The sequence below is a fragment of the Bufo gargarizans genome, unplaced genomic scaffold, assembly GCF_014858855.1.
Source record: "Bufo gargarizans isolate SCDJY-AF-19 unplaced genomic scaffold, ASM1485885v1 original_scaffold_1385_pilon, whole genome shotgun sequence".
NCBI lineage: Eukaryota > Metazoa > Chordata > Amphibia > Anura > Bufonidae > Bufo > Bufo gargarizans.
The window spans coordinates 403,058-415,413 of NW_025334332.1; the positions used below are offsets into that span (position 1 = coordinate 403,058).

General features: G+C 40.8%; 1 protein-coding gene across 9 annotated transcripts in view; it reads right to left on the reverse strand.

The window, feature by feature from the left end:
• LOC122923235 (myocyte-specific enhancer factor 2C) overlaps positions 1–12,356 on the reverse strand; it is a 260,571-nt gene that overhangs the window by 218,550 nt on the left and 29,665 nt on the right. The gene's annotated exons all lie outside the window — the stretch shown is intronic.

Here is a 12,356-nt window from a genome sequence, read left to right on the forward strand (position 1 = left end):
TATGAGACTTTGTAAGAAAAAAAAAAAAAAAAAAAACATCATCATTTTCCGCTAACTTGTGACAAAAAAAATAAAATTCTAGGAACTCGCAGTGCCCCTCACGGAATACCTTAGGGTGTCTTCTTTCCAAAATGGGGTCACTTGTGGGGTAGTTATACTGCCCTGGCAATTTAGGGGCCCAAATGTGTGAGAAGTACTTTGCAATCAAAATGTGTAAAAAATGGCCTGCAAAATCCGAAAGGTGCACTTTGGAATATGTGCCCCTTTGCCCACCTTGGCAGCAAAAAAGTGTGACACATCTGGTATCGCCGTACTCAGGAGAAGTTGGGGAATGTGTTTTGGGGTGTCATTTTACATATACCCATGCTGGGTGAGAAAAATATCTTGGTCAAATGCCAACTTTGTATAAAAGAATGGGAAAAGTTGTCGTTTGCCAAGATATTTCTCTCACCCAGCATGGGTATATGTAAAATGACACCCCAAAACACATTCCCCAACTTCTCCTGAGTACGGCGATACCAGATGTGTGACACTTTTTTGATGCCAAGGTGGGCAAAGGGGCGCATATTCCAAAGTGCACCTTTCGGATTTCACCGGTCATTTTTTACAGATTTTGATTGCAAAGTACTTCTCACACATATGGGCCCCTAAATTGCCAGGGCAGTATAACTACGCCACAAGTGACCCCATTTTGGAAAGAAGACACCCCAAGGTATTCCGAGAGGGGCATGGCGAGTTCCTAGAATTTCTTATTTTTTGTCGCAAGTTAGTGGAATATGAGACTTTGTAAGGAAAAAAGAGAAAAAAAAAAAAATCATCATTTTCCGCTAACTTGTGACAAAAAAAAATAAAATCTAGGAACTCGCAATGCCCCTCACGGAATACCTTGGGGTGTCTTCTTTCCAAAATGGGGTCACTTGTGGCGTAGTTATACTGCCCTGGCAATTTAGGGGCCCAAATGTGTGAGAAGTACCTTGCAATCAAAATGTGTAAAAAATGACCGGCGAAACCCAAAAGGTGCACTTTGGAATATGTGCCCCTTTGCCCACCTAGGCTGCAATAAAGTGTCACACATGTGGTATCGCCGTACTCAGGAGAAGTTGGGGAATGTGTTTTGGGGTGTCATTTTACATATACCCATGCTGGGTGAGAAAAATATCTTGGTCAAATGCCAACTTTGTATAAAAGAATGGGAAAAGTTGTCTTTTGCCAAGATATTTCTCTCACCCAGCATGGGTATATGTAAAATGACACCCCAAAACACATTCCCCAACTTCTCCTGAGTACGGCGATACCAGATGTGTGACACTTTTTTGCAGCCAAGGTGGGCAAAGGGGCACATATTCCAAAGTGCACCTTTCGGATTTCACCGGTCATTTTTTACACATTTTGATTGCAAAGTTCTTCTCACACATTTGGGCCCCTAAATTGCCAGGGCAGTATAACTACCCCACAAGTGACCCCATTTTGGAAAGAAGACACCCCAAGGTATTCTGTGAGGGGCATGGTGAGTTCCTAGAATTTTTTATTTTTTGTCGCAAGTTAGTGCAATATGAGACTTTGTAAGAAAAAAAATAAAAATAAAAATCATCATCATTTTCCGCTAACTTGTGACAAAAAATAAAAAGTTCTATGAACTCACTATGCCCATCAGCGAATACCTTGGGGTGTCTACTTTCCGAAATGGGGTCATTTGTGGGGTTTTTCTACTGTTTGGGCATTGTAGAACCTCAGGAAACATGACAGGTGCTCAGAAAATCAGAGCCGTTTCAAAAAGCGGAAATTCACATTTTTGTACCATAGTTTGTAAACGCTATAACTTTTACCCAAACCATTTTTTTTTTGCCCAAACATTTTTTTTTTATCAAAGACATGTAGAACTATAAATTTAGCGAAAAATTTATATATGGATGTCGTTTTTTTTGCAAAATTTCACAGCTGAAAGTGAAAAATGTCTTTTTTTTGCAAAAAAATCGTTACATTTTGATTAATAACAAAAAAAGTAAAAATGTCAGCAGCAATAAAATACCACCAAATGAAATCTCTATTAGTGAGAAGAAAAGGAGGTAAAATTCATTTGGGTGGTAAGTTGCATGACCGAGCGATAAACGGTGAAAGGAGTGTAGTGCCGAAGTGTAAAAAGTGGCCTGGTCATGAAGGGGGTTTCACCTAGCGGGGCTGAAGTGGTTAAACATTTAGTCAATATCTATATTTTAACAAAAACCATAAAATCCTGCAGTTTTCAGACTGAACACTAAGAATAATAATAGGCGTCACTTTTTGGTCTGTACAGATTTTTACTGTAGAAATCATCTTATCACTGCAGGCAGGATTATAATGACAGATATCACCTCTGGGTATAGATAACACAGCATCCTCCATTCACAATAGGGAATTGTCAGAGCTTATCTTTTCTTTCCTTGTACAATGACATCTGCACAAGGCACAGAGCAGCCTAGAAACCTGTTCCACACAAGTCAATAGGGTACCCTCCAGACCGCTGTGTTTATGGCCCGTGTGGCTGCCGTAAAGCAATTTTTAAATGCTGTTAAGAACAGCTCAGGCAAGACGGCCACCCCATAATTATGTTCAGAAAATACGATAAAAAATAAAATAAAAAATAATTTGAAAATAAAAAGTGATTAGAAAAAAAAAGATGTTCTGCTATCTGGTTTTCACTGGCAGAAAAAGATTGGTGACACATTCCCTTTAAATAAATGAGGAGGTTGTTACTCTGAATTGACATTTAGATCAATGGTGAAAGCTAGCACTTCCAGACAGATTTCTATATGTGGTGGACTCTGGTTGTCATAACAGATCAGCTTTAGGCTCTGTTCACATGTCAATATGTTCTCCTTGCAAATATGCAGAACAAAATCATTCTCCTTCCCACTCATACTGGGTCACTTCAAAAAAAGTATGTAGAGATGAGCGAAGTATTAAAAATTTCGATTTGGCCGAATTTTTCTAAAAAATTTGCTTTGTGACGAATAACTTTGTCAGAAAGCACTTTTTTTTAAAGTAATGGGTGCAATTACAGGGAGCGGCGATGGCGCTGCTCCCCATCATGGTACCCCTCAGATGCCACGTTCATAGTTGACCACGGCATCTGGTAGAAATATTACAGTGTAAAATTTGAAAAAATAAATCAATTCAATCATACCCACCTCATCCATTTGCTCTTGAAGGGCCTGTCATCGCCATATTGATTGAAGATCTGGCGGGAAATCTTGCATGCCCGTGATGACGTCATCACGTTGGCCAGAGTGGTGATGTCATACCTCACCGTGCACGGGATTTAATGCAAGATCTTCAAGCAAGATGGCTGGTGCCGGCCCATCGCAAGCAAATGGATAAGGTAAGTATGATTTGCCTTTTTACCATTGTGGTCAGAGGCTGTTGTACTGTATGCCTAGGTAGGGACAAGCATTGGAGGTATACATGAGGGAATCCTCCCACCATACAGATTTGGCAATCCTCAACTTGGTTCCTAAAAAGTTAAGTAAATAAAGGCAAGGAACTTTCCACTGACCTTTTCAATGGCTTCCAATGACTTCTGTGATGTGGTATCACACTCAAGTTTAGAGCTGCTACATCTCTATATCTTTGATGTATAGATGTGAACAAGGCCTTAAAAAGGAACGATTAGCACTCTTCAGTTCTGTCATGTCTTAGTAAATACTTCTCTTTTTGTGATATTCTTCTGCTATTACTAATAGAACTGAATGAATAAATTGACAACTTGGTGTTACTATTCCCCTTGCCAAACAAGTCAGTTCCAATACACTATAAACTGTCCAGTGCTGACCATGTCATAGCATCTAGAAGGATAATCTATTGACAAGGAGGATGGGAATGGTCCATTTCCAGGTGGAAAAAAGATCCACTGAATTTTTTCTTCCAAGTATTTGCAAAAAGTTGTCAGGCAAGCTAACAGGTCGCTCTTTAAATTTCTGCTAATCAGTAGATCCATTAGGCCTCCTGCACACGACCAAAGGTGTCCCGTTGCCGTATTGCGGACCGCATATGTAGATCCGCAATACACGGGCACCGTTCTGTGTGCATTCTGCATCACGGATGCGGACCCATTGACTTGAATGGGTTCGCAAATCCAGAGATGCGGAATGGAAGCACAGAACGGAACACTACAGAAGCACTACAGAGTGCTTCCGTGGGGTTCGGTTCTGTACTTCAGTTTTGCAAAAAGATAGAACTTGCTCTCTCTTTTTGCGGAACGGACGGATGCCGACCCATTCAAGTTGAATGGGTCTGGATCCGTTCCGGCGGCCGCACGGAGGTTGCCCGTGCATTAGGGGCTGCAAATTGTAGTACCCAATGCACGGAAAGGAACAAATACGTTTGTGTGCAGAAGGCTTTATTCTAAGGCCTCTTGCACAAGAATGTTTTTTTTTTCCGTTCCGTTTTTGTGGATTCCGTTTGCGGTCCGTATGAGGAACCATTAATTTCAATGGTTCCACAAACAAATAAAATGTACTTCGTATGCATTCCGTTTCCGTTTTTCTGTATATCCGTTCCGCTGAAAGATAGAACTTGTCCTATTATTGTCTGCAAATAACAATCCGTGGCTCCATTCAAGTCAATGGGTTTGCAACAAATACATAATGCATACGGAACACATCTATGTCATTTATTTTTTGCGGATCCATGCCCACTTTGCCAATGTGTTTACTGTTAAAAAACACATTACTGTACATTACATTAATGATTAAAAATGTGATGTTTCTGTTTGCGATAGGCAAACAACGGATCACGTACGGAAACCATACGAAGATTTTTTGCGGAACTACGGAACGGAAATGGAACAGAAACGGAAACACAATGGAAACATAAAACTGAACAACGGACCACAAATGGACCGCAAAATACTGAAAAAGCCATACGGTCGTGTGCAAGAGGCCTAACAGTAAGGGCCCATTCACTCAGAGTTTTTGCACTGATTTTGGCATGTTTTCTACGTTGAAATCAATGCAAAAATACAACTCCGAGCAACGTCCTATCCTTTGCGGTGGGAAACAGCATGCCGTTTTGTTGCATAATCTTCCATTGAAATGATAAATAAGAAGTGGCAAAAAAAACACCATATGCGCCACGCATTTTTATCAATTTTCAAAATCTGTCATGTGAATGTACACTAATGCCAATTGCACACATTGCGGAATACGTGCAGTTTTTCAACGCGGATTCCCATGCAGAAAAACAGCAGCGTAGTACAGTACCAGCAAAGTGTATGAGAATGAATAAATCTTATGTACACTTTAAAGATTTTTTCCATCTTGAAATTGACCTGCTGTGCGGATTTCAAAATCTGTAGCATGTCAGATATGTTTACAGTTTTAGCTGCGGATTTCACCCTTATCAATAGAAGGGTGAGATCTGCGGCTAAACCGCTGTTAGAAATTGCAGAGGGTAGTGGCAAGGTGACATAGTGTGGAGGTGGCAGCAGCATGAGGAGGCCATAGCATGAGGAGGCCACAGAGTGGCACGATGAGAAATTGCAGAGGTGGCAGCAGCATAAGGGGGCCAGAGAGTGGCACGACGAAGAGAGATTGTGGAGGTGGCAGCAGCATGAGGAGACCACAGAGTAGCCGCTTCGTCTATTCATTTATAGGGAATATGGAACAGAACAGAAGGTTAAAATTTCTAAACTTTATAAAGTGTTGATTAGAACATGATTTAACAATACACGTTCTCCGGCACAAAAGGCTTGACAAATTGATTATCCGTGAATTTCCCTTGAAGATTGGGATAATATATTGGCGAATTTAATTTTACTTTATTATAATTTTAATCAAGTTTTGGTTCAATTTAATATTCAATATTTAATAATAAAAATTAAGTGTTGCCTAAGACAGGAGAGAATCCGCCAGTCTTCAGTTTATTCAACAACTGTGGTTACAATGGAAAAAGCATTCTAAAAAACAATTTGTGTGGTATCGGCTGCTCATCGACCCAGATACTTCTGGGGGAACCTGCCTGGCATGAACAGGCCTCTAGTAGCTACAGACAATGAGAAGACAAAGCCTCAAGATAGCTTTGAGCCCAGAACAGTTGCGAAGTTCATCAAGATATGTCACTAAAGATTTTACCGCATATAACCGCAGCGCTGACCGCTGATTCAATTTTGTTTTTTGACCGAAATACGTCAATAAAGATTTTACTGCATATAACTGCAGTGCTGAACGCTGAATAATTTTTTTTAGACCGAAGTACATCCCAAAAGTTTTTACCACATATAACTTCGACTGAAATATGTCAATAAAGATTTTACCATATATGATCGAGCACGGAGATGGAGAGGTTCTTCGGATTCCCGACGCACTATAAGGGCGTCTCAGAAATGAACCGCTGCTCCCAACAGCAGCTCCTGGGAAGGTCATGAAGCGTCCTGTTTATCCAGCATCTATTCGCCCCGCTGAAGGATTATTTTGAAAGTGTGTAGAAGCCACACAGGGCCCCCACGCTGCAGATTTATCATGGAGACATCATGGAGATTTTACGGCAAATAACCGCAGAGCTGACCGCTGAATAAATTTAGTTTTTTGACCAAAATACTTCAATAAAGATTTTACCACATATAACTGCAGCGCTGAAAGCTGAATAAAATTTGTTTTTCGACTGAAATACGTCAATAAAGATTTTACCACAAATATTACTGCATCGCTGAACGCTGACTATATTTTGCTTGTCGACTGAAATACGTCACTAAAGGTTTTGCCACATATAACTGCAAAAGTGAACCCTGAATATATTTTGCTTTTGTACTGAAATAATAACTGCAGAAGTGAAATGCGTATATATTTTTCTTTTTGTACTGAATAAGGCCAGTAAACACTTTTAGCAGCAATAAATGCACCAGTGAAGTGCGTATATATTTTTTTCCTTTTTGTATTGAAATAGGACACTGAACGCTTTCACCACATACAGTATAACTGCAGAAGTGAAATGTGCATATATTTTTCCTTTTTGTACTGAAATAGGCCACTAAACGGTTTCAAGACATATAACCCCTGCCGACGTGAACTGAGAATGTATTTTTATTTTTGTACTGAAATACAAAATAACACATATAACCGCCGCACTGACTGACTGCTACTGTCGCTACTTCTGTGAACCCCTGCACCACTACCTCCCGGGTAGGTAGGCTGCTGCGAAGCAGGTGGTCTATCCTGGGCACGTTTGGCCCCCTACCTCCCACTGCTGACACCCTGCTGACTCCCAGCCATGCTTTCAACACATATAACCGCCAACGTGAACTGAGAATATATTTTTATTTTTGTACTGAAATAGGCCTGTAAACACTTTCAGCAGAAATAAATTCACCAGTGAAGTGAGTATATATTTTTCTTTCTGTAATGAAATAGGCCACTAAACGCTTTTGCCACAAATAAGTGCACCAGTGAAGTGCGTATTTTTTCTTTTTTCTATAATGAAATAGGCCATTAAATGCTTTTTCCACAAATAAGTGCACCAGTAAAGTGCGTATATTTTTTTATTTCTATAATGAAATAGGCCACTAAACGCTTTTGCCACAAATAAGTGCACCAGTGAAGTGCGTAAATGTTTTTCTTTCTGTACTGGAATAGGCCACTAAACTCTTTCACAAATGAATGCAACAGTGAAGTGCGTATATTTTTTTTCCTTTTTTGTACTGAAATATAACACTGAACCCTTTCACCACACATAACTGCAGAAGTGAAATGCGTATATATTTTTTTCATTTTGTACTGAAATAGGACACTAAACTCTTTTCTACACAAATAACTGCAGAAGTGAAATGGGTATATATTTTTCTTTTTCCACAGATATAAGCCACTAAAGGCTTTTCAACAAAGCACTTGCACCTCAATAACAAGAACAAATTGCTAGAATGCCAGAGCTGTATAATGTCTATTTGGATCCCCAAATAATGTTCCTCTGCACTTGTAAATAACTATTTTTTTCACAATGAGATTTTTCTAGCACTGTTTCAAAAGACTTCAGACGTCTCTCCCTAAGCACTAAGATGCTGTGAAATGATTCCTCTCTATGCTTTCCCTGCATTCGTAAATCCCATTTCTGGCACTGTCCCTAGCGCGTCCTGGCATCTCTCCCTGCCCTAAGATGCTATGAAATGATTTCTCCCTAGCCTTTCTCTGTACTTATAAATCATTTTTTTCACAATTAGGTTTTTCCTATTGCTGTCCCTAGTGCCTTCTCACGTCTGTCCCTGCACTCTGAACGCTGGAAAATGTCTGACTCTAAGATAGCCACCGTATTTATAGGGCTGTGACATCACAAGGCTGGCTGGCTGCTGATTGGCTGCATGCAGGCATGTCAATCTTGGTGATCCCACCTTCCTAGAGTTCCTTGCCCCATGTCGTCAGTCCTCACATGTGTATCCACCATTTTTGGAAAAATTGCGATTTGTTACCACAAAGCGCAAGGAAATTCGCATTCGTAGCGAATCACATTTTTCTTGAAATTTGAAACGAATTCCACTTCATCAGCTTTGATTCGCTCATCTCTTATTATAATGATAATGTTTCTTAAACTGTATACTACCTACCCAGAAAAGCATATACAAATTCACAAGCGTGATACACACGCATCCATGATTAAACACATGCATGCACACCCACATTTATAATAGGCCCAGTGCCAAATATAGAAAATAACACAGACATAAAGGGGTTGTCCGGGTTCAGACCTGGACACTACCCTATGTGCGCTTATTCACTATGAATGAAAGGAGCATCAGAGCCTTCCACGCTCCAATACTCCCCCTTCGTACAGGACATGGGAATTTTCTTCAGATTCGGTGATGTGCCAAGCGTTCCATGGGTAAGCTAGGAGGACCTCGGTGACATCACTGGCACTAATGAGAGTTGTTTAGCGCTGCCCTAGCCTATTTTTACAGGCTAGGGCAGCGCTAAAGACTGGCCATTAGAGCCGGTGATGTCACCAGGAACAAGCCTCCTCCTAGCACTGTCCAAAAGTAAACAAACAGCACCAAATCCGCACCAAAAACCTTACAGTTTTTGTTGCAGATTTGATGTGGTTTTGCCTCAGATCTCACTCTTGCATTAAAAAAAGAGTAAACTACACTGAAAAGGACCCCAGTTGGCATGCTGAGAATTTCACGGCAGGTCAATTTCCGCACAGAATGAAAAAAAGCTAAGTTTATATGCCATTTGTCTAATCTTTTCCGCAAAGGAAAATCACTTGTAATCATCAGTGTGTGCATTGAGCCTTAGGTGATCTCATTCACTATCTCTATGTGTTCAGTACAAAGAACTGGCACAGGATTTAATCATCCTGAGGACTTTACAAAGGACCAGGTGACATTCATTACGTGTGAAGGAAAGACTGGAAAGGGTTCTTTACAGTTAGTGGAAATATGGAATTGCCCTACCCCAAGAGGTAGAAATGACAGAGACTCTCTACAGTTCTGCAAGGGTTAGATACTTATCTCATTGGCATTAAGGGTTAGAATTAATACCAGCTTTGATCTGAGAAAGGTTGCGTTTGATGGACCTGCATCTTTTTTTCAAGCTATGTAAGTATCAAGCTATTCCACGGGAATTAATATTGATATAGGGGGCACATATAATTATGACTAATTATTATAATTACACAATGCATAATATTTATTTGATATATCTGGATCAAAGGCCAGTGGATGAATTACCTACATAAGTGCACATCACATAGACCTGAGCTGCTGAGGAGTATAAGAATAACATTAGTATAAGCTGTAGTATAGGACTGCCGCAGAGCCTTTCCTATTACATGGAAGTAGTCCGGCTGAGCCACATGTGATTACAGGGAACTAACCGAGCATTGCAGCATTAGGTGAAGTACAGCAGGCATCATTATATGCAATCATTAAAGCATTGTGCTATTAGATAAAATACCAGCACGGGACGTAAGACATGCAGAACGGCAGAAATCAGCAGAGCATTACACCAATATATGAAATCAGCAGAGCATTACATGAGGCCAATAATACTACATACTGCTCAGAAGCCAATGAAGAAAGAAAATCTGTATATGACAAGCCTTAGTGCCAATTCACAATGCATAAAAGCAGTGTATGACGGAGGATTTCCCAATGTATACCTCCGCTGGACTCCTCTGACGTATACCACTTTATAGCCATAAACAGCATATGTTGCATGTGCACTTGCCAGCTGAAGGCATTGGTGTTAGTCCCATGTTTATATGTGCCCGTATTGCTTAGAAAAATGAAGTTTTACTGTATGCAAATGTGCATCAAAGAGCAACGGGGGCGTTACCATTACACCTAGAGGCTCAGCTCTCTCTGCACTTTGATTGACAGGACCAGGCAGTGAAAATGTCATCACAACTGTCCCTGTCAATCAAAGTGCAGAGGGCATCGCATTTGCAGAAAGAGCTGAGCATCTCGGTGTAATGACAACGCCCCCGTTGCTCCTAGAGGCTCATTTGCATACATTAAAACATAATTTTTCTCAGTAATGCGGGCGCATATGAACACGGGACCAACACAGATGTCTTCATCTGACAAGCACACTTGGGTACAAATCTGATGACAGATGTCCTTTTAAAAAAATATATACTACTGGGTATATACTTTTTTGTTGGATGTATGGAATACAGTACAGCAGTCTGCACTGTTCTGTACAGCAGATTTTTTAATTTTATTATATTTTTACAGGTCTATTTTCTTCTGATTCGTAGACAACCTTTTTAACCTTTAGAATATATTTTTCAAAAGACTACCTTACCAAGCTTGATGGGATATAAGCAGGTAATCACTTCATCCTCTAAGGAACAAGAGCTGGCTCTGGGCTGAATAAGCCCCCTTCCCCTTCTGGCAGCTAGGAATATAGTCCCTCTTATTTCCCTTGTAGAAGGAGTATTCTTAGCTATATTGTACAGTTACTGCAGGAAGCCATTACTATTGGCTGCTCTGCAGTGAACAGAAGATCACTATGCATAGACCTGTTGTGACAGAGCACAGTGTCCACCCATGCTATGCAATTTGAGCACATGGTGGCGCCACACTAGGAAAGTAAATCTCATGACTCTTCACCGGATTGTTTTTATCACAGATTGGTAATGGCAGACAACGTTAATCTTTTATATAATGAGTATGATATATAACAGTGGGACAACCTCTTTAACCCATTAGTGACCACTAATATGCCTTTTTACAGCAGTCACTAAAGGGCCTTAGGCTAAGCCCTTTTTATGGCGGCCTAGTCTAAGCGCTGCATGGAATCTGCGGTGCAAAGAAAGAGCATGGCACTTACATGAGGGCTGGGCTCCTGCTGTAATAGCCCAGATTGTCAGACCCCTTAGATGCAACTGCAGCATCTAAGTGGTTTAGTGGAAGGGAGCTCCCTATGTCAGGTATGGGCACCCCCATGAATGAGATCGCAGAATGCCTATGCCTTAGCTGTCTGTACCCGTATGTACAAATTATACAACATGTCCTATTCTGGTACGCAAAATATGGTCCATGAACCCATTTAACTCAATGGATCTGCAATAAAATGTGCATGGGACGTGGACGGTATCCATATTTTGAGGATCTGCAGTTTGCACACCGCTAAATAAGTAAGGTCATGTGTATGAGGCCTTAGGCTGCTTTGCAAGTGTTATTTCCATGAATTCAATTACAGGTAGTGTTGAGAGAATCGAAATATCCGAAGTGGACTTCAATCTGAATTTCTGGAAAAAATTTCCACGAAGCTGAATTTCCTCATACTTTGTGGTAAGAAATCAATTTTGCCTGAAATAGAAGGGGGGGGGGGGGGGGGCTCTACACTATCAACCTCTATGCATCAACTAAGCTGATCCCATAGGTTTTTAGTGGGATTCAGGTCTGGAGAAAGCGCAGGCCACTCCATTTGAGGTACCCCAGTCTCCAGCAGTCGTTCCCTAATAATGTGACCTCAATGAGCTGGCCTATTGTCACCCATGAAGATAAAATTAGGTCTGTTTGGCAATGAAGGACAATAAAGGTCAGAGGTAGGGGGTAATAAGACTATGCCATAGGCACAATATGCCTCAATACAGAAGTATTACAGTGTATTGTACAAGCAATTAAACAGTTGAAGGTTTACATGTCCTAGGACAGTGGTGACGAACCTATGGCACGGGTGCCAGAGGCGGCACTCCGAGCCCTCTCTGTGGGCACCCGCACCTGGAAAAACTCTACAGTGTACCAATATGCCTTAGACTTCTAATGGAATTCATCAGCGCAGGGCGCACTATGAACAGCACAGGCAGGGCACTGAATGTAGGCAAGCTATTATAGATAAGTGATAAAGTATATGGAAGATATACTATTGGACTGTAGTATTTTGGTT